This window comes from Hemitrygon akajei, chromosome 21 (assembly GCF_048418815.1).
Source record: "Hemitrygon akajei chromosome 21, sHemAka1.3, whole genome shotgun sequence".
NCBI classification, from domain to species: domain Eukaryota; kingdom Metazoa; phylum Chordata; class Chondrichthyes; order Myliobatiformes; family Dasyatidae; genus Hemitrygon; species Hemitrygon akajei.
In genome coordinates this window covers 56,575,828-56,599,224 of record NC_133144.1, presented here as the reverse complement: position 1 = coordinate 56,599,224, position 23,397 = coordinate 56,575,828, and the positions used below count along the sequence as shown (strand labels likewise).

General features: G+C 42.2%; 1 long non-coding RNA gene across 2 annotated transcripts in view; it reads right to left on the bottom strand.

Moving 5' to 3' along the window:
- LOC140714322 (uncharacterized) overlaps positions 1-23,397 on the bottom strand; it is a 118,046-nt gene that overhangs the window by 92,389 nt on the left and 2,260 nt on the right. The window lies entirely within an intron of this gene.

The following is a 23,397-nucleotide window of genomic DNA, read 5'->3' as shown; positions in this document are numbered from 1 at the left end:
CAAAAGAGAAAAACAGCATTTTCAATCAAAGTCCTGCTGGGCACAGTCACTGACCTGAAGTACGTTTGTATTATCCTGTTTCTATGTTATCCACGAATGCAGCACAGTCCATTGAGTTTTCCAAACTTGCCCTGTTTATTACAAGTTTCCATATTCTATGGTATTTTGTTATCAGTCAGGGTGGTGAAAAAACATGTTAAATGTGCAAATAATACCAAAGCAAGGGGAGCAGCAGAGGTGGAACTTTTGATGGAGAGTTTGAATAAATAAACAACTAAATAACAAGAAAGTGCATGGGATTCATTGAAAAGTATTTTTAAAATGGAATAAAATTGGCACATAGGTAATGCTCTGCAAAACATACATGTGACTTGAGATATGAGTTTTGTATGTTTATAGATGGTAACTTTAATTTCGGCACCTTGATACTCAAGAGTTATAGAAGGAAGGGAGGTGCCTGTACTTGGGAAATGGCCTTGGAGTCTTCAAGAGTTGAAGAGCAATCTTCAGACACCGCACAACTGAAAACCCTGCTGGGAGTAAAATTATTGGGCTCCTTCTTAGTTTCTTTAAACTCCTCAATTATTAAAAAAAATTTGAGACACAAGGATAAAAATTGAGAACAGTGGCTAGGCACAGCTCAAATACCATCTATAAATTTGTCGATGAAACTATTGTTGGCAGAATTTGAGATGGTGACAAGGAGGCATACAGGAGTGAGATAGATCATAACAACAACCTTGCACTCAATGTCAGTAAGACCAAGGAATTGATAGTGGACTTCAGGAAGGGGAAGTCAAAGGAACACAAACAAGTTCTCATTGAGGGATCAGCAGTGGAAAGGGTGAGCAGTTTCAAGTTCTTGGGTGTCAACATCTGTGAAGATCTATTCTGGGCACAACCTATTGATGCAATTTTATTAGAAGTTTGAGGGGACTTGGTATTTCACCAAAGGCTCTCACAAAATTTCTGCAGGTATACAGTGGAGAGCATTATAACTGGTTGCATCACTGTCTGGTGTGGAGGGACCACTGCACAAGGTCAGAAAAAAGCTGCAGAAAGTTGCAAACTTAGTTAGTCCATCATAGGCACTCACCTCTCCAGCATCGAGGACATCTTCAAAAGGCGATGCTTCAAAAAGGTGGCATACACCATTAAGGACTCTCACAACCCAAGATATACCCTCTTCTCACTGCTACCATCAAGGAGAAGGTATAGGAGCCTGAAGACAAACTCTCAACATTCAGGAACAACTTCTTCCCCTCCACCATCAGATTTCCCAATGGACAATGAATGCACGAATGTTACCTCAGTAATTCTTCCCTCTCTTTTTGCACTACTTATTTAATTCTATATACACATCTCTTGTTTTAAATTATAGTTTTTTTATTGTAGTGTACTGCAAAACAACAGATTTCACAACATATGCCAGTGATATTAAACCTGATTCTCATTCTGATTTATTGCTAATTTCTAAATGTCTCTGTGAAGGTAGTGGTAAGTTGCCTTAATACTATTGAAGACTCAAAGCAGGAGATCCAAAGTTGATGGATGCCAATACATTGCAAAAATAGTGTAGATGACTACTGAGAACCAACCACATTGGTCAGGTTTGGAGACACATCCAGATCAGATCAGCTGATTTCCTTCCAAGCCAAGCTTGCTGGACAAGGTTTGTTTTTACCACAATGCAGTTGTTTCCAGTTCTCACGCTAGCTTTTCTTTTTAGTTAAATAAATGGTGGTAGAATTAAATTCCAGATTATTTAATTAACTGAATTTGAGTCCTCCAGCTTCTGTGCTAGAACGTGTGTTTTTAGCCTGGATCTCTGAATGAGTAGCCCAATAAATGAACCACTAAGCAACCTCCACACTCTTTGGCCAGCAATCAAGAAACTTTGATAAATTCTGAAACATTATTTTTGTCATTTCAGCATTTAAATTGGCATGAGGGGTGGACCATAACCAGAAAATGTTATTCAACAATCATGGGAGCCAGGAAGTGGGTTAGAGATCACGTGATGAAACCAACTCAAGTTGGCAAACCTTAAATTGTCAGCAGAAAATAAACTGAAATGAACAAAGACTTTTAGTGTCTGGTTTACATACTAGACAAAGAAACAAACCAGACTGTCTGATTTCAAAGTGGTTAAGTGGCAACCTATTTATATAATGGAATATACACAAGGTTGTTATCAGGTTTCAGTACCTAATATACGTGGGAAAAAGAACTGCTGTTCAGGTGAGACGTTCTCAAACAAAAGTTTATAGAATGGGAGAGTTCTCTCACAAGAATCTGATTCAATTAATTATTTTAAAACAAGATTGTAAACCTTTAGTCAAAAGAGATCAGAGATTGGTTTATTATAAAGTCTGCCCATATTAGGAGGCAGCACAGCAGCTTTGCAGTTAGTATAACACTTTAAAGCACCAGCGATCTACTTGGCGTTCAATTCCTGCTGCTGTCTGTAAGGAGTTTTATGCTGTTACTATGACTGCGTGGGTTTCACAGGTTCCACAGATGTATGGGTTAGGGTTAATGAGTTGTGTGCATGTTACGTTGGTGGCAGGAGCATGGTGGCATTTGTGGGCTGTCCCCAGTACATCCTTCAACTGTATTGGTTGTTGACGCAACTGACCCATTTCATTGTATGTTTTGATGTACATGTGACAAATAAAATTAATCTTTATCAAAGTATCACTCACCACTATTACCCTTTAAATCTTGTTCATAGCTCATCAGCTGGTGAAGGCTTTACCCACTAAACTAAATATTAACTTATACGTATGACTAAATTTGACTTCCCAAAAGCTCTTTTCCAATTCTGACAAAGGGTCTGCGATCCGAAGCATAAACTCTGTTCTCTCCCTACAGATGCTACCTGACCTCCTGAGTCTTTCCAGTATTTTCTGATTTTATGTCAGATTTCCAACATCATTGGTTTTTATTGATATTCTTATGAATGTTAGCATTCATTTCAAATATAAAAGCGGGGATGCAGTGCTGAGGCTTTATAAGGTACTGGTCAAACCACATTGGAGTATTGTGAGTGGTTTTGGGCCCCTAATCTGAGAAAGGATGTGCTGGCATTGGAGGAGGCCTAGAGGAGATTCACGAGAATGATCCCAGGAATGAAAGGATTAACGTACGAGGAGTGTTTGACGGCTCTGGGCCTGTACTCACTGGAGTTCAGAAGAATGAGGGGGGATCGCACTGAAACCTATCAAATATTGAAAGGCCTAGATAGAGATAGACAAGGAATGGATGTTTCCTTTAGTGGGAACACAGCCTCAGAATACAATGATGTCCATTTAGAACAGAGATGAGGAGAAATGACTTCAGGAGGGTGGTGAAACTATGGAACTTATTGTAACAGGTGGCTGTGGAGGCCAAGTTATTGGGTATACTTAAAGCGGAGCTTGATAAGTTCTTGATTAGTAAGGACATCAGACTTTAACTGCCCATATGTCTTAAATACTTTGACATTATTTTGATGGATACTGTGTACATGCTGAGCAAATGAAGGCTTCTCTGTAAATTGAAGTTGCTTTTACTTATTAAGAACCAAGTCCGATCATATGTTTTTATGGCCCAACATTGCAAGGGGACATAATGATTCCATCATTAACTCTGCCATTAATATTGTCCATCTCCTTCTCCCAATTCACCAAACCTCATTCAATTCCTCTCCATAGATGCTGCCTGACCTGCTGAGTTCCTCCAGCATTTTGTGTGTTACTCAAGATTTCCAATATCTGTATGATTTGTCCCCTTTAGCACATTTGGATGCTGTCAACCTTTGTTATGTATAGTTTTTCATAAATTCAATTGTATTTTTTGATTTTCCTGTAAATGCCTACAAGAAAATGAATTGCAACGTGACATACAGTAAACACTCAGTGGCCACATTATTAGGTACACCCGTGTACCAGCTCATTAATGCAAACAACGAATCAGTCAATCATGTGGCAGCGACTCAATGCATAAAAGCATGCAGACATGGTCAAGAGGTACATTTGTTTTTCAGAGCCAACATCAGAATGGGGAAGAAATGTGATCTAAATGACTTTAACTATGGAATGATTGTTGGTGCCAGACAGGGTGGTTTAATTGTCTCAGAAGCTGCTGACCTCCTGAGATTTTCATGCACAACAGCCTTTAGAGTTTATAGAGAATGGTGTTCATCGACCCCCAATTCCCTCTTCTTGCACAAAAAAAAAATGGGAAGATCGGGTGAAAAAACACAGAATATAAAAACTACAAGATTGGAAAGAAGTCTATAGACAAAAGTCCACATCCAGAACGTAGAAAAAGCACCTTCAGTTGCAGCGGCAGGTTCTTCCCTCTCCAGTACAGAGCAACTGATCAGAAGGCAAGCAGCCAGCACGCACTTTGATACTTCAATCTCCCTCATTGCTTTAATTGGTGAACAATGGCAGCTTTAATCAGTAACATCGAGCCTAACATCGGTTTGCGCCCCATCCTGCAGACTGCCCACTACGAGGTTCACACACGCTGCCTCCACCTCCTGGAATCCTCTTGGAGACTGCAGAGCGCTGGAATACCCAAAGAATTTCCAAACTTCCACACTCGTCTTGATGTTTCAAACGACCTCGTCACTTTAAACCCGCTTTACAGGAAATCCACCGCAGTGTTCTGGTCAAGTAATCAAACAGGGTAAAACATATACAGTAAATGCTAGGGCACTAAGGAATCTTGGGGTACAGATCTATAGCTTCCTTGAAAGTGTAAGAAAAAGGCATAGGGCAAGTTTGCTCTCATAAGTTTTATATTCACAGGAATATAAAAATAGGGATGTTGCAACTTTACAAAACTCTAGTTGGAGTATCATGTGCAATGCTGGTCACCACACTATAGGAAGGATGTGGTATAGGAAGGATTGGAGGGAGTACAGAAGAGATTCCTCAGGTTTGCTGGATTGGAGGAGTTTAGTTATTGGAGGGGGGCTGGATATACTGCATTCGTTTTCGCTGGAACGAAGTAGGCCTATTGATGACCTAGTAGAGATATATAAAATTAAGGAAGAGAGCGAGCAAATAGACTAAATTATTTCCCCCAGGAATGGGTATTAAAAGCAAGATGCTGTTAAATCAATTTGGGTGGGGAGATCATGAGAGGAAGGAATGTTTTAGAGGATGTGAGAGGGAATTTGCTCACTGAGGGTGGTTAATAACGCACTCAAAATGCTGGAGGAACTCGACAGGTCAGGCAGCATCTATGGAAATAAATAAACTGTCCTGATGAAGAGTATCAGCCCGAAACATGCACTGTTTATTCTTCTCCATAGATGCTGTCTGACCTGCAGAGTTCCTCTAGCATTTTGTGTGCGTTACTCTGAACTTCACGCATCTGCAGAATCTCTTGAGAATGTGGCTGCTAGCTGGAATTCACTGCCAGAGAGGCAATGGAGTCAGATATAGTCAATGTTTAAGAGAGATTTAGTCATGCACATAAAGAGACGAGGGTCAGAAGGATATACACCTAGTGCAGGCAAATAAGATTAATGTAGATGAGCAAAATGTTTGCGATGCATGTGGTGGGCAGGACAGCCCATTTCTGTGATATACAGTACTATGCAAAAGTCTTAGGCACCCTGAATTGATTATTTTTTTGTGTGGTTTCAGGAGGTATGGCCTCCACTGAGCCTTGATCTTAACATCATTGAAGCCGTCTGAGATTACCTGGAGATACAGAAACAAATGAGACAGCCAAAGTCTGAAGAAGAACTATGGCAAGTTCTCCAAGATGCTTGGAACAACTTACCAGTGAACTTTCTTATAAAACTGCACAACAGTGTACCTAAGAGAACTGATGCCATTTTAAAGGCAAAGGGTAGACACACCAAATATTGATTTGATTTACCGTTTACTGTTCACTGCTCTTTATAGTATGTTTTTAAATTTAGAAACTTCTCATTTCATTATTTTGAAAGCATCTTCACTTTAAGAAATGTTTACATGTGTCTTAGACTTTTGCACAGTGCTACATGTCTATGACTCCATAACTTTTTGACCAAGATAGATTATGTGGTCAATATCACATTGCTGTTTATAGCAGCTTTTTTAGATTTCAGATTCAGATTTATTTATTACATGTACATCAAAACATACAGTGAAATGCACCATTTACATTAACAACCAAAACACCCAAGGGTGTGCTAGGGGCAGCCTGTGAGTGCCGCCACACATCTGACTCAAATATCAAATGTCTTTACTCAAATATGCAACCATTTCTCCTTCATTACAGCAGTAACCATATTCCAAAGTTCTTCATTGCCTGTAAAATGCATTGGGATGTTTCAATAGATTTGTGGAAAACTCTACAGAAAGTCCAAGTGTTTTTTACCCCTCGTCCCAGGACCAGCAATCCAGATAAATGTGTTTCAAACATATCCAAGCCAGAAGGGGTCACTACAGAGCAACCTGAGGCTGGAGGCCCAGTTGATCTATCCTGAATGATTGAACTTTGCAGACCCAGACTCTATTCTCCAAATGGAGTGCTGAGCAGGGTTTATCGGGGTTCAGATGCAAAACCAGCTTCACAAAATATCAAAGAAGCAGAGCCAGTGCCCAGATGAGAACCAGATTGCTAACCAGCCGCCTGGATAGAAGTGAATTCTTGGAGCAGTTCCTGAGTAGCCGTGATTACGTTCTTACAGTAACAGTTTCCGTGTGAACGAGGTAATAGATCTCTAAATTTTCCAGGTGAATTACACTACATCAAAGATAATAATTAAGAATAACTTTGTTTCAAAACCACTTAGTGATCAAAAACAATTAGAATTGTCCAATCAAGGCTTGATTAACTTGAAAGGTTAAGTTTATTTTTTCCTCCACAGATGTTTCTGAACTGCTAAGTACTGCTGTGATGTTTTGCTTTTGTATTATCATCCATGGAGGTTAAATCTACGCAGGAAACTGCAGACTGTTCACCAATGTTTCATTTTCAAAAATGTCTCTGAAAGCCTGCCATTTTGAACACAAGGTTTATCACTAATCCAAGGCATCCCTCTTTTTCCCCCCATCTTTAAGTAACAGCGTATACATCATATGAAAGAAAGAATGAAGGAAAGAGAAGCAAAGAGGAGGAGGAAGGAGGAGGGTAGAAGGAGGAAGAGAAAAAGAAAGAAGGAAAGAGGAAGAGGAAGAAGGAAAGAGAAAATATTAACCAGTGGCTTCACAAAAGAGTCAAAACAAGGTGATGCACCATCAATAACTCTCTCTGAGACGTGAACGCGAGATATTGGCTTTTATTGACTGGAAGAAAGAACAAGCAGTAGTTGACCACCATACTACATCTTGGAGACTGAGGGCCGGGCTCAGGCCTCAATCACCATTATACCAGGGTCTGTGGGAGGAGCCATGGTCAGTGGGAGGGGCCACAGGAGTAGTCAGCAGGGGGGCGTGTCCAGACAGGTATATGTAGTTCACCACACAAGGGTATTGAAATGCCAAGTCTCTTTGAAGAAGTGCAACATCTCCACTAAGTCCTTGGCAGCTCTGACCCATTCCTGCACAAGAATGAAGCAGCAGCGTTTGGAATGGAGTGCAGAACTTGAAGTTTGTGCATCAGGAGTGCACAGAGGCCTTACATTAGTAGGGGAAGGGGTGCACTACCTCATAAACTCCCCATCAGCCCACACTGTCAGCCGTCATCTGCTCCATGAAAGTGTCTGCAGATCCCACATTGGCTGCAGTAGTCACTTTGGAACCTCCAAAGTGAAAATAAAAACAAGCCATCCTGGACCCTAAGGGAATGCATAAGAATAATTTTTAAAAAGGAAAAATGGAGAGTGTGGTGCTCCTGGTGTGGCCTTTTATATATTGGTGAGACCTGATGCAGACTGGGAGACCGTTTCGTTGAACACCTACACTTGGTCCACCAGAGAAAGCAGGATCTCCCAGTGGCCACACATTTTAATTCCACATCCCATTCCCATTCTGATATGTCTATCCATGGTCTCCTTTACTGTCAAGATGAATCCACACTCAGGTTGAAGGAACAACACCTTATATACCAGCTGGGTAGCCTCCAACCTGATGGCATGAACATTGACTTCTCTAACTTCCATTAATGCCCCTCCTCACCCCATCCCTGACATATTTAGTTGTTTGTTTTTTTTCTCTCTCTCTGCCCATCACCCTGCCTGTTCTCCATCTCCCTCTGGTGCTCCCCCCTCCCCCTTTCTTTCTCCCGAGGCCTTCCGTCCCATGATCCTTTCCCTCCTCCAGCTCTGTATCACTTTCGTCAATCACCTTTCCAGCTCTTAGCTTCATCCCACCCCCTCCAGTCTTCTCCTATCATTTTGCATTCCCCCTCCCCCCACTACTTTCAAATCTCTTAGTATCTCTCCTTTCAGTTAGTCCTGACAAGGGTCTCGGCCGAAACGTCGACAGTGCTTCTCCCTATAGATGCTACCTGGCCTGCTGTGCTCCACCAGCATTTTGTGTGTATTGGGTATATTGAAAGCAGAGGTTGATAAGTTCTTTGTTAGTGATTAGGGTGTCAACAGTTACGGGGCATGAGAATGGGGTTGAGAGGGATAATAAGTCAGCCATGATTGAATGGCAGCAAAATCTCAATGGGCCGAATGGCCTTTTCTGTTCCTATGCCTTATGGTTAAGGTGCATGATCAAGTGAGAGCAAGAGAGATTAAATGACAAAATGATTTATTGTATACATGCTTTATTTTTAAAAATATAAAAAGTACTCTAAGCTACTTCCTCACCCCCCCCCAAGAATTAATTTATTTAAATTAATGCTGAATTGTTGGCAACCCAGTTTGTCCCTCAGTTAGACAGTTATCTAGTATGCAATGCCCAAGTGAATCGATAGGGGGCAGCAAGGAACAATTCTGCTGGTGCTAGTGAGGAGCATCTGGCAACCACGCCAGACCAGTAGGCACTCAATACACACACGAGATTCTGCGGGTACAGGAAATCCAGAGGAACTCAGTAGGGCAAGCAGCATCCATGGAGAAGAATAACCGGTCGACGTTTCAGGCCGAGACCTTATTAGGACTGGAAATAAGGGGAAGAAGCCAGAATAAAGTGGTGGGGGGAGGGATAAGAGTACAATCTGGCAGGTGATAGGTGAGACTAGATGAGGGGGAAGGTTGATGTATGGGGGGGGGGGGGGGAGTATGAGAGTGAAGAGCACAAAGTTCCTGGGTGTGCACATATGAGATAATCCCACCTGGTCCCACAACACCTTCTCATTAGTCAAGAAGGCACCTTCTGAGGTGATTGAAGCCTGAACCCCCATTTTAACAACTTTCTACAGGAGCATGACTGAGAATGTCCTGTCTGGCTGCTTCATTCTGTGATATGGAACCTGCAAGGCCCTACAAAGGATAGTAAAAAGAGCACCGTGGTCTCTCTCCCCCCCCCCCCCCGACTTGTGACATTTACTGGGAGCGTTGTAGACGAAGCATTGTTGAGGATCCCTACCACCCATCTCTCAATTAGTCAGGTTTGACGCCACAGTAGCATAGCTGTTAGCACGATGCAGTTCCAGCTCAGTGCGTTCTGGAGTCTGGAGTTCCAATTCTGACCTCAGTTTATAAGGAGTCTCTGTATGTACTCCCCAGGGAATGTGTGGGTTTTTCCTCCCACAGACCAAAGACATACCAGGTAGGTTAATTGAGCATTGAAAGTTGTTCCGTGATTAGGTTAGGATTAAATCGGGGCTGTCAGGGGTTGCTGGGATATCACAGCTCAAAGGGCTGGGAGGGCCTATTCTGCACTGTATCGGTAAAATAAAATATAAATAAAAGTTAGGACTAAAAGAAAGGGGGAATAAGCAGAATAAGAATGTTTTTAGGGGTGGGGGGAGGAATGCAGTACAAGCTGACAGGTGAAAGGCAAATGCAAAAGATGCAGGGTTGCTGCAGATAGGGACAAAAACACGAGCTCCTGGACAAACAGGACTACGCAATATTTAGAATCACAAGCTGAGGTGATAGAAGGGGAGCAAGACTCATCGACCAAAATCAATGCACAAGTTAAAGACGTAAATGTGCTTAGGCCAGAGAGCTCAACAGTAAGCGTATTCACTTAAATCTCTTCACAAAAAAGAAACATTTAACTTCCTCTGCATTGCTGAGTCAGGACCTCTGGCCCACCAAGTCTACTCGAGCTCTCTGCAGACCAGCTCAGCCAGCCCACGAGCTTTAAATCTGTGTTCCTGATTCCTGAACCAGTCGCTAATGGTAACAGTTTCCCTCTACCTATCCATTTGGAGTTAGCGTGTTTGTGCACCTCAATCACATTTCTTCTTTCTTCAAAAAAAAGAACAGGATGAGTCCCTCTCCAGACGCTGGCCTGGGCAAGGTTGTATGGAAGACCGGCTGTTGCCCAAGCAGCAAGTCTCCCCTCTCCACGCCACCGATGTTATCCAAGGGAAGGGCAAGGACCGATACAGCTTGGCACCAGTGTCGTCGCAGGAGCTGCCAGAACGAGGTTGAAGGCAACGTTGGACTGCCTTAGGGACTCCAGTTCCGGATTTGTCCTCAGGGTTTACTCCCGAAGCCTTTCTCATGAGTGGGTATGGCCACAAGGCAGCAGAGGTTTGAAATCAGAGTTTTCCCTCTCCAGGTTGATGAGCTCCATCTACCCGAAGCACTGGTTTTAAGGCGTCAGGACCTGCCTTCGCCCCTTCTGCTGTCAGTAGAAATAGTTCCGCCGGGCCTAGAGGCTAAAACACATGAGAAGGCCAGGAGTTAGACTTGGTTGCCAGAGGCTATTTGAGGCGCATGCTGTGAGGAGCACTTTTAGATAGTGGGAGCTTGTCCCCACTACCACTCCTCAGCTTGACAACCTTGGAACTCAGCATAATACACAAAGGTGTGCATATATTCTCCATCATAATGCCTGAAACAGAGGATGTTAGGTACAAGGCCAGATTGCACAGCTGTATTTGTATAAAGCATCGAAGGCTGAGAAGTGACCTTATGGAAGTTTATAAAGGTGCTTATAGAGTGACCTCATAGAGGAGATTGAGGGGCATAGATAGGGCAGCCTTTTTTCATTGGATGAGGGAATCCTAAACTTGAGGGATGAGGTTCAAAGTGAGGAGAAGATTAAAGAGGATCCGAGAATCAAATGTTTCGACACGCAGGGCAGTGGGTAAATGGAACAGGCTGTTAGAGATGGTGGGACGGCAGATACAATTACAACTTTTAAAATCTGCTTGTACAGGTGTCTGGTTAGGAAAGGAAAGGCTTCAGTGATTCAGTGATAGATGAGCTGAGCAGAAGGGACACGTTTCTTTGATGTACAGTACAGCTCAATGACTATATGAAAGCAGATAAGGTGGGCTGGATTTCAAAATTTGGTGCTATTTCATTCTACACACATTAAGATACCTGCACCATCGATCACTGAGTCAGTCACTATCAGAAATGACAGAAGTCAAAAAAACTTTCCTGGAACAAATCACTGAAATATTCTGCCCTTATATCCATGCTAGCCAAAAATAGTCTATTCTGATTAGATATTTTCCCAAGCTCTTGGTCCAAAGTAATACATACAAATATAGTAACATACACTCAGCACCATTTTATTAGGTACTTGCTGTATCTAATGAAGTGGCCACCAAATGTATGTTCATGGTCTTCTGCTGCTGTAGCCCATCCACTTCAAGGCTCAATGCTCTTCTGCACACCACTGTCATATCACAGAGATATTTCAGTAACTGTCGCCTTCCTGTCAGTTTGAACCAGTCTGTCCATTCTCCTCTGACCTCTCTCATTAACAAAGTGTTTTCACCCATAGAACTGTCACTCACTGGATGTTGTTTTTTTTTGTTTTTCACATCATTCCCTGTAAACAGTCTATAGCAGGGGTTCCCAACTTTTTTTTATGCCATGAGCCCATACCATTAGCTGAGGGATCTGTGGACCCCAGGTTGGGTAGAGACTGTTGTGTGTGTAAATCCCAGATGAGCAGCTTCTGAGATACTCAAACCACCCCATCTGGCACCAACAATCATTTCATGGTCAAAGTCATTGAGTTCACAATTCGTCTCCATTCTGATGTTTGGTCTGAACAACTGAACCTCTTGACCATGTCTGCCTGTTTTTATGCATTGAGCTTCTGCCACATGATTGGCTGGTTAGATATTTGCATTAACAAGATGGTATGTAGGTGTAACTAATAAAGTGGCCACTGAGTGTATTACCATGTAAAAGCACCTTCATGTTGCTCTTCTCTCTTCACTTACTAGGCATCTATCACTATCTGTTTCAGATGTTCTTTCTTCTATTAAAGCTTAATAAAACAGTTGTGAAGCCACAATTTCCTTCATGATTTCCAAAAGACCCTTGCATTAAAAGAATCAGAATCCAACAAGGGTTAGTATTAATGTGTGTAACTTTTGTTCACTTGATGTTTCTCTTGTGAATTGATTTATTTAGATACAGAGCGGAGTAGGCCCTTCTGGCCCACGCTGCCCAGCAACCCCTGATTTAACCCTAGCCTAATCATGAGACAATTTACAAAGACCAATCAACTTACCAACCAGTACGTCTGTGGACTGCGGGAGAAAACCAGAGCACCACATGGTCACAGGGAGAACATACAAACCCCTTACAGGCGGCAATGGGAATTGAACCTGGGTCTCCAATGCTAACCTCTATGTTACTGTGAGTATGACTTGTATGATGCTATGAGTCTATGATATTGCTGCAAGTATGTTTTTCCAGGAGAATTCATTACAGCCGACACTTTATAGTCCATTGGTTCTGCCAAGTTATCTGACCAATGAGAGCTTGTTGGGTATCTGGTTGCCACTAATCCAGTGAGAGAGTCGAACCACTCTAGGATTCAGCTAGCTAAAAGCAGTAGATGAAGGGGCTTAGTGATTCAGATCAGAATCAGGTTTATTATCTGACGTGAAATTTGTTAATTTAGCAGCAGCAGTTCAATGGAATATGCAATCTAGCAGAGAGAGAAAAAAATAATAAAAAATAAAATAAAACATAATAAATAAACAAGTAAATCAATTATGTATATTGAATAGATTATTAAAAATGTGCAAAAACAGAAATACTGTGTATTAAAAAAGTGAGGTCATGTCCAAAGCTTCAATGTCCATTTAGGAATCGGATGGCAGAGGGGAAGAACCTGTTCCTGAATCGCTGAGTGTGTGCCTTCAGGCTTCTGTACCTCCTTCCTGATGGTAACAGTGAGAAAAGGGCATGCCCTGGGTGCTGGGGGCCCTTAATAATGGATCCTGACTTTCTGAGACAACACTCCTTGAAGATGCCCTGGGCACTTTGTAGGCTAGTGCCCAAGATGGAGCTGACTAGATCTATAACCTTATGCAGCTTCTTTCGGTCCTGTGCAGTAGCCCCTCCATACCAGACAGTGATGCAACCTGTCAGAATGCTCTCCACAGTACAACTATAGAAGTTTTTGAACATATTTGTTGACATGCCAAATCTCTTCAAACTCCTAATAAAGTATAGCCACTGTCCTGCCTTCCTTATAGCTACATCAATATGTTGGGACCAGGTTAGATCCTCATATTGGTATGTGTTTCTGTTGGAAACATTATTTTAAAAGGATTCCTGGGGTTGCAACAAAAGACAATAGTTACTACGTAGGGGGAAAATAAAAAGAGGATTATCACTTTGGGCACAGTAGTTACATGCGTAATGCTTCACAGTGCCAGCAATGAGAAGAGTGGGGTTCAGTTCCCGCCCCTATCTGTAAAGACTTTGTACGTTCTCCCTGTGCTGCATGGGTTTCCTCCTGGTGCTTTGGTTTCCTTCCACGTACCAAGAAAAGTAGAGGTTATGGTTAGTAAGTTGTGGTCATGCTATATTGGCACTGGAAACATGGCAACCCAGCACACACTTAGGCTGCCCAGCACACACTTAGACTGTGATGGTCATTGATGCCAATGATGGGTTTCACTGTATACTTTAATGTTTCAAAGTGCAAATAAAGCTATTCTCTAAAACTTTAGTTGTCCTGCTGCATGTTGACAGTGTTTTCATGGACACTTTGAAATATTGCTCAGAATGACTACACTGACAAGGTGTAGTATCAATACGTAAAAACTATATAGGCAATTCATTACAACCAGCTATCAAAAACTACTAATATTATGGCACCCTTAGACCATGTTCAGTAACTCAAAATCCTGCATCTGCATTATAACCACCCTTTCAATTATGTTACTTTCATCTGCATTTAGATATGTCATGGTAAAAATAAGCAAATATTTAATGGCACTTCCTTTAAGAAAATTGTTTTAGTTCCTACTCACTTACAACCAGGTAATTATCACATAAATGTTTCAAACCTTCAGGCAGAGTTCCAGACAGAGATAAATGGTACCTTCTTTTTGAAGGTATTTGTGCTAAAATATTACCTGCAGACATGGGATGATTCGATTACAAAACCTCACAGTGAAGGCTCAATATATTACCTCACATTTAACCTCTTCATGATTAGTAATCATTAGCAGTGCAAAAGAATAACAACAAGCTCCGATGAAGTATATTGACGTACCATTCAATTGTATAATCCCCAGTGTCTGGTTATTCTCTCACAGGATACTTCGTATGAATAAAATAGTTGAGAGGAAAAAGCTCAAAGTTCAACGTAAATTTATTATCAAAGTACATATACTGTGGGTCACCATATAATACCCCGAGGTTCATTTTTGAAGACAAATTAACCTACCAACCAGTACATCTTTTACAAGAAAATAAAAAATACCATTTATGAAAATCTATCTATCATCGAGGACCTCCACCATTCAGGCCTCTTCTCGCTGCTGCCACTGAAAGGAGGTACAATGGGTTTTAGGTCCCATGCCACCCAATTCAGGAACAGTTGTAACCCTTCAACGATCAGGCTCCTGACCCGGCATGGATAACTTCACTGAACTGATTCCACAACCTATTTTCCTCTTTCAACGACTCTACAACTCATGTTCTCAGGATTGATTGATTATGTATTTGTTTATTTAGTATTTGCACAGTTTGTCTCATTTTGCACATTGGTTCTTTGTCCATCTTTGTTTGAGTGTAGCTTTTCACTGATTCCAATGTATTTCTTTGTTCTACTGTGAATGCCTGCATGAAAATGAATCTCAGGTAGTAGAGGGTGACATATACATACTTTGATAGCAAATTTACTTTGAATTTTATCAAAGACTGACAAATATCTACTGCTCAACAGAAGAGAAATTATGCAAATAATAAATAAAGTAAACAAATAATACTTAGTGGTGGAGTCCTTGAAAGTGAATCCAAAGGTCATTGAGTCAGTTCAGCACTGAGGTGAGTGAAGTTCTCCACGCTGGTCCAGGAGTCTGACTGGTGAAAGATAATAACTGTTCCTGAACCTGGTTGTGTGGGATCTCAGGTTCCTGTCCGATGTCAGTAGCATGGCCTGGATGATAATAGTGTGTCAATAATCTCAGGATAACCCAAGTTCTAGAGATTCAGTGCTGAACTTTATAAGTGGAGACACAAGAGACTGTCGATGCTGGAATCTGGAGCAAAACATGAGTTTCTGGAGAAACTCAGCAGGACAGGCAGCATCTGCAGAGGGAAATGGACGGTCAACGTTATGAGTCGAGACTCTTCAGCTGGACTGAAAGAGAAGGGGGTGATAGCCGAGATAAAGAGGTAATGGGAAGAGGCAAGGCAAGAACAGGTAAGCAATCAAACTTCATAAATGTTGTAATTTTTGCATCTAAGAATACATCTCCCTCCACCAGCAATGCAAAACTAACCAAACAATCAGTTTTAGTGGTATCATAGAACATTACAGCACAGTACAGGCCCTTCGGCCCACAATGTTGGACCACCTTTCAATCTACTCTAACCTCATTCTAACCCTTCCCTCCTACATAGCTTACTATTAGTCTATTTCAATTTTCATTCTTCCAAACTCCGGTGCACAAGCCCAACCCTGCTCACACACCCCTTGCAGCAGAATACTTGCTAAGTGTGTACACTGGGGAAAATAAAGAGAGCACAATGCTGACATTTTGCTGTGTCTCGTTCTTCATTAATACTGAATTCAAGACAACGAAGTCATGGTCTACGGGAGACCAAAAGGAGCATTGATGGAACCTGAATCAGCAAGGTGAGGCTACAGCAGAAAGCTGAAAGTCACGCTGCAAGATACCAGTGGAGAAGATTGGGAGGAGTTTTGTTGAGCACCTTCGCTCTGTCTGATGTAGGCACTGGATCTCCTGGTGGTTACCCATTTCAGTTCAACTTCCCATTCTCATTGTGACAAGTCTGTCCACAGCCTCCACTGCTGCCACAATGAGGCTACACTTAGGTTGGAGAAACAATTCCTTCTCGGACACCTCCAACCTCATGGCATGAACATTGATTTCTGTAACTTCTGGTAATTCTCCTCCTTCCTCCTTACTATTTCCCTTCCCCCATCTTCTTATTTTGGCTTCCGCCACCTTCCTTCCCCCTTATGAAGGGTCTCAAACCAAAACGTCAACTGTTTATTGCCTTCCATAGATGCTGACTGACCTGCAGTATCTGCAGAATCTTGAGGTTAGGAGAAGTGAATGGGGACTCTTAGTGAATAGCTGACCAACTTTACCCACCTGTCCACTCCCCCCAATTCCAAAGTAGGAAACAACACTTCCTCTCACAGGGGATGGGGGGCGCCTCTTCTTCAGCCCTCTTATTGGCCCCATTCTTGGAAACAGAGATCTAACAGAGTTGATAGAGTGACCTGCCCACACCTTTTAGCAACATCTGAAGACCTGTAACCAGAGTGATTAGTGGAAAAGCCAGAAGAGAAAGTAATAGCTCTGGAAATACTGTAATAAATTAAGTCAGCACGCTGACTACAGCACTACACTGAACAAAGACTTTATCTCCCAATGTCAAATCTGGTTAAATCACGCCTACCTGCCTACAAATACCCTCTTAATATATTTTTTCCAAAATAATGAATGTTGACAAGTAAAAAGTCAAAGGTTGTCAAATTAATAAGATTAAAATATTTACTGAAGACTCCAAGTCGGAAGGACTGACTTTAATTATATCAGTAGGCCAGCTGTAAGGAAGTTGGATGTTTTGGAACAACGAACATTACAGCACAGTATAGATCCTTCGGCCCACAATGTTGCACCGACCTTTCAGCAATCTAATCCTTCCTTCCCACATAGCCCTTCATGTTTCTATCATCCATGTGCTAATCTAAGTCTCTTAAATGCCCCTAACATACCTGCCTCTACCACCATGAGCAGTGAGTTCCATGCACCTACCAGTCTGTGTAAAAATCCCCCCTACACTTTCCTCCAATCACCTCCTATCATGTTAACCATTTCACCCGATGAAAAAAATTTCTGGGGGTCCACTCAATTTGTGCCTCATCATTTAGTACACCTTTATCAAGTCACCTCTTATCCTCCTTCACTGCAAAGGCAAAAAAAGCCCCATCTCGCTCAATTTATCCTCATGAGACATGCTCTGTAACCTAGACAGCATCTTGGTAAATCTCCTCTGCACCTTCTCTAAAGCTTCCTATGAAGAGGCGACCAGAAATGAACACAATATTCCAATTGTGATTTAATCAGGGTTTTATAGAACGGCAACATTACCTCAGGGTTTTTGAACTCAATTCCCCAACTAATAAAGGTCAACACACCGTCTGCCTTCTTAACCACCCTATCAACTTGCATAGGAACTTTGAAGAATCTATGGACATGGAGCCCAACCCCCCCCCCCCACCCCCCCACCACCACCGTTCCTCCACACTACTAAAAATCCTGCCATTGACCCTGCAATCTGACTTCAAATTTTCCTTTCCAAAGTGAATTGCTTCTCATTTTTTTCGGGTTGAACTCTCTCTGCTACTTCTCAGTCCAGCTCTGCATCCAGACAAAGTCCCACCGTAACCCTCAACAACCCTCTATACGATCCACAACACCGCCAACCTTTGTGTCCTCTGCAAGCTTGCTAACCCACCCATCCACTTCGTCATCCAAGTCACTTATAAAAGTCACAAGCAGCAGCGGTCCAGGAACAGATCTCTACGAAAGGTCACTTTTCATCTTTTATTGCTGCTGTTTCAAATATTTATATGACTGCTTGTTTTATTATAACAGTGCCAGTAACATTATACTGTCTCACATAAACATGCACCTACCTCACACTTTATATGTCAACCTGCCAATCTTCAGACCATGCCACTCAGGGACTTGTGACTGTATGTGTTGGATTGTAACCTCGTGTTGTGAACTATGGCTCAGAGGAGCAATGTAATGTTTACATGTGTATGGTTGAATGACAACTAACTTGAACTTGAACTTGAAAGAACATCAAGGATTCCACACCAAAGCTCTACAAATGAAGCAGAGGGTATTAACGTGTTGAAGACAAGGCAAAGTCTGCCTTTCTCAAGCTCAAATTGACATTAAATAGCTGGGATTACACATTACATAGAAGCAGGCCTTTCGGCCCATTGTGTCTGTGATCATCTAACATCCAGTTAACCTTTTCCCTACACATGAGGGGCAATTTATAGTGGCTCGTTATAGTGTCTAAGATGTGGAAGCATGTGGAGGAAAACCACAGGGAGACAAAGACTGGGAAAATTGAGTTGCCTATTTGAAGTATAATTATGGTGCAGCAATGGCAGGGGGTTGGGTAGTGTGGTTTGGGGACGCAAGGTTGAGTAGCAGGAGGAGATAGGAAATAGGATTACCACCATGTCTGTGTGTCACTGTGAGATGTGACTTCACTTCTATAGATTTAGTGTGGACAGCATTGTAACTGGTTGCATTGTGGAGGGGCCACTGCACAGGATCAGTAAAAGCTACAAAGAATTGCAAACTCAGCCAGCTCCAAAGTGGGCACTAACTTCCCAGCATCGAGGACATCTTCAAAAGGCAGTGCCTCAGAAGGGCAGCATTCATCATTAAGGACCCCCATCACCCAGGACATGACCTCTTCTCATTGCTACCATCGGAAAGGAGGTACAGGAGCCTGGAGACACACACTCAACATTTTAGGAACAGCTTCTTCCCCTCCACCATCAGATTACTGAATGGACAGTGAAGCATCCCCTGAACACTGCCTCGTACTTTTTGCTCCCTTTTTGCACTACTTGTGTACTGGCTTAGACATCTAGAACAACATCTGTAATGTATGGATCTATTACACTTAGAGCAATGACTCCCCTTGGTACTATGTATGAACTGTTAGTCTTCGCATGTGCATTGTTCCCTCTTTCTCTCTTGCTGCAATGTGAATACACCAGTTAAAGCCATCTCCTGCGTGCATGCTTTTATTTAATCGACATGTAGTTACACAGATGTAACAACATCCATGGTAGACCCCAACCAACGGAGGGCCACACACACAAATATATATTTTTTATTGTAATTTATAATTTTTGTGAACTGTGCTGTGCTGCAAAGCAACATATTTCACAACATATGATAATGTACCTTCTTCTGAATCTGAATCTTAAAACAGGAAACAAGAGAGTGAAAACCAATTCAGTTTTAATGATATTTTCATGCAGTATTCACCAATATAAAGACCCACTTTGTAAATAAGTGGGTGTTCAAAGAGAATGGGTTCAATCCGACCATTACCTCTACGTTACTGTGTTTTTTATTCCTTAGCAACTCTTCACTGTCAACTGCACCATCACATTAAGTACTACATGAGGGCATTCACCTCTGGCACTGGTTTCCAGCCTCCCCTATAAATTCACTATTTTACTTAGTTTCAGGGGAGATCGGAGCGGGTGCATGGAGATTAGATGAAGAGATTCTGATAATGCAGGTGTAGTTTGCTTTAAAACATAAAATTAATGCTGGATCATTAAACAGTTGAATCGTTGTATTTGAAATACTAGAACGTGTTTTGACTTCACTTTGTACTTGATCCTGCTTATTTTGTTTATTTATTATAAAGATTTTTTATTTTTTACCTTTATATCTTGGCCCATCATTTTTAATAGAAAAAATTGAGAAAGAAAAATTAGCTTTATTTATCACATGTACATCGAAACATACAGTCAGACGTGCTGCTGGCATCAAATCAAATCAGTGGGGATATGCTGGGAGCAGCCACAAGTGTTGCCACTCTTCCAGTGCCAATATAGCATCCCCACAACTCACTAACCCTAGCCGTATGCCATTGGAACGTGGGAGGAAACTCACGCGGCCACAGGGAGAACGTACAAACGCCTACAGACAGCAATCGGTGATCGCTGGTGCTGTACAGTGTTACAAGAGTGTACAGAGGGTCTTGCAATCACAAGAAAAACATTTAAGGCAAATATGTGCTGTACAGTGTTACCATGGAGCCCATTTTCTTTCCCATTCTGGAGAGCCTGTTCCCTTTTTGAATTGGGATGAAGGGTCTGCTCAAGTTCAAGCTTATTATCTCTAAGATATGTCAAAAGAACAGTAAAGCGCTTTAAGACATAAATCATACAAATGGGAGGAGTGGACTATTCAGTGAGATCACGGTTGATCTTTTGCCTTAGTGTCACTTTCCCATACTTATCACAGATCTCTTTAATTTCCAAACTCTACATCCCTTTTGTCCTGAGCTTCCATAACCTGCTGGGTTCAAGGCCAAGTGCTTGGGATCCCGTCATAATCAAGTGTGGAGTTCAAGACCTGACGTTTAGTGATTGGCGTGCCCTGGGATCAATGACAAGGATCAAGGCCTGAGGGTTTAATCAAAAGTCCAGAAGCCAAGACCCGTCGGCCGGAGCAAAATCTGCAGTTGTCTGCCTGGGAGGTCGAAGCTCAGCGTCTGCTAACCAGAATCTGAATCCACCAGAGGCTGGAGGCCTGTCCTAGGATAATGTGCAGAGATGGGAGGGAGGAACAGGGCTTGCTCTGCTATTGCTTGTTGTGTTCTGTGTTGTTCTGCCAATCACTGTGGGTGTGATATGTTGGTGCTGGAATGTGTGGACACTTGTGGGCTACCCTAGCACACCCTTGGGTGTGCTGTTTGTAATGCATACAATGCATTTCCCTGTACATTTCGATGTACCTGTGATAAATAAACTTGAACCTCTGAAATCTCTCAAAATCTTGAGTAAAGAATTCCAAAAGTTCATGACTTCTGAGTTGTAAAATTCACACTCATCAGCCATGGTTATGTTTTAAAACAAGTGATCAGCTTTACCTTAAGACCATGACCTCTGGTTCCAATAGCTCCAGCAGGTAAGACATCAACTCAACACCTATCATGTCAACACCCCCTGAAAAATGTCATATGCTGAAAGGGCCATGAAAGGTACTTTGGAAAATGTTTTTTTTCCCTGATTTTCTTACCATTTCTGCTTAGCTTCCAATAAAGTCTGCTTCCTTCCCACTGAGTTGCAGATTTCAAACGTTTTTACTGGGAAGTGGGTGGGGGTGAGTGGCAGGACAGCACAGGGGCAGTTTATGATCTTCCAGTAAAATTGCGGTGTGCTTCGTTGCAGTGGCCTCTCCGGGTCCAACAAATAGAGCACATATTTGCCTTAAATGTTTTTCTTGTGATTGCAAGACCCTCTTGGGCATTGGTAATACATAATACTGCAGGTCCAGCCCATTGGCGAGACAGACAGCAGAGGATCTGCGTGGCCTCGGTTTGTTGTGCGGACCAGGCCCTCATGCTGTGGTGTCGCCTGTTGCAACCACCCGGGATAGGGGGCTCCAGGGGCAGTGTGGTGGAGAACAGAAGGTGAACTGGAATCTGTGCTGGGTTGGGGGCTGGCCCCTACAGGCAGGCTGTGCTGTCAGTGCTGTTCTCCAGCATTTGCTCCCTGGAAGACAAGCTGGATTGCCTTCAGCTGCAGCTGACCCAGCATGAGATGAGGAACTGCTACATGCTTGTTCTTGCAGAAACATGGCTCCAGGACAACATCCCATGCACCATCAATCGTCAGACCATGCCATTCAGGGACTTGTGCTGATATTGTTTTGTGACTGTATGTGCTAGTGTAACTATATGTGCTGTGTGTGACTGTATGTAACGTGTTTTGTACCTTAGCCCAGAGGAATGATGTTTCATTTAGCTGTATACATGTGTGTTGTTGAATGATAATTAAATTTGAACTTGTAACTATCGTGTAGTAAAAGCAGACAAGAAAAAGGAACACGAGTAGTTCAGTTGCCTCCTGAGCATATGTCAACTGGCACAAGTTGGACATTCAGATCAAGGAGAATGATTGGCACGTGCAAATTCAAAGGAAAGAGTTAAGTTTCATGATTTGTTTCTAAGTAGTAAATATGATCCTAGGTGCAAGAGTTCACAGTGGGTAGGTTTACACAAGGCTATCAGCACCAACTGATCATCCCTGCTCAACACCGTGCTAGAATTACAAACAATCATGTGCCTTGCTTCTTCAGTAATTTCTTTTTCCAACTTCTGTGTGTCAAAAGCACCACCAAATATTCTACGACTTGGTACTTTTAAGATTAGGAACTTTTTCTACCTAGCAAAGTAGTCACTGAGTGTATATTAGTGGTCTTCTGCCCAGGTAGCCTATCCATTTCAAGGTTCAACATGATGTGTGTTCATAAATGCTCTTCTGCAAACCACTGTTGTAACAAGTGGTTACTTGAGTTACTGTCGCCTTCCTGTCAGCTTGAACCAGTCTGGCCATTCTCCTCTGATCTCTCTCATCAACAAGGCGTTTTCACCCACAGAACCACCACCCACTGGATGTTTTTCATTTTTTGCACCATTCTCTGTAAACTCTAGAGACTGTTATCTGTGAAAATCCTCGGAGATCAGCAGTTTCTGAGACACTCAAACCACCCTGTAAGCATCAAAAATTTATTCCCATTTATTCCACAGTCAGAGTCACTTAGATCATGTTTCTTCCCCGTTCTGATGTTTGGTCTGAACAGCAACTGAACCTCGTGACCATGTCTGCATGCTTTTATGTACTGAGTTGCCGCCACATTTTTGGCTGATCAGATATTTGCATTAACGAGCAGGTGCACAGGTGTTTCTAATAAAGTGACCACTGGATGTGTATAATACACTCATAAGCAGAAACTGCATCAGAACATTAGTGGAATGGATCAAAGTGGTTTGGGTTTCTGCTAAGGTAACTTGCTCACAATTCCTGCCCAAACATACCTTGTCTGAGTGCAGAGGGTCAGCTGACCTGCTGCACCTGCAGAGCATCCAGACAGGTAGAACATCCACAGTTATAGATGCCTCCAAACGTCAAAGACATTTAAAAACTACACTTACAGATTAAACAATGCAAATTAAAATTACATTTTAATAAACAAAATAATAAAAATAAACTTAGAAGCACCACAACCTACAGAAAGAAACAAACCAATTCAAACATTCACCCACACTTAACTTTCTTCTACAACTGAGATAAGCTCATTTAGATTAAG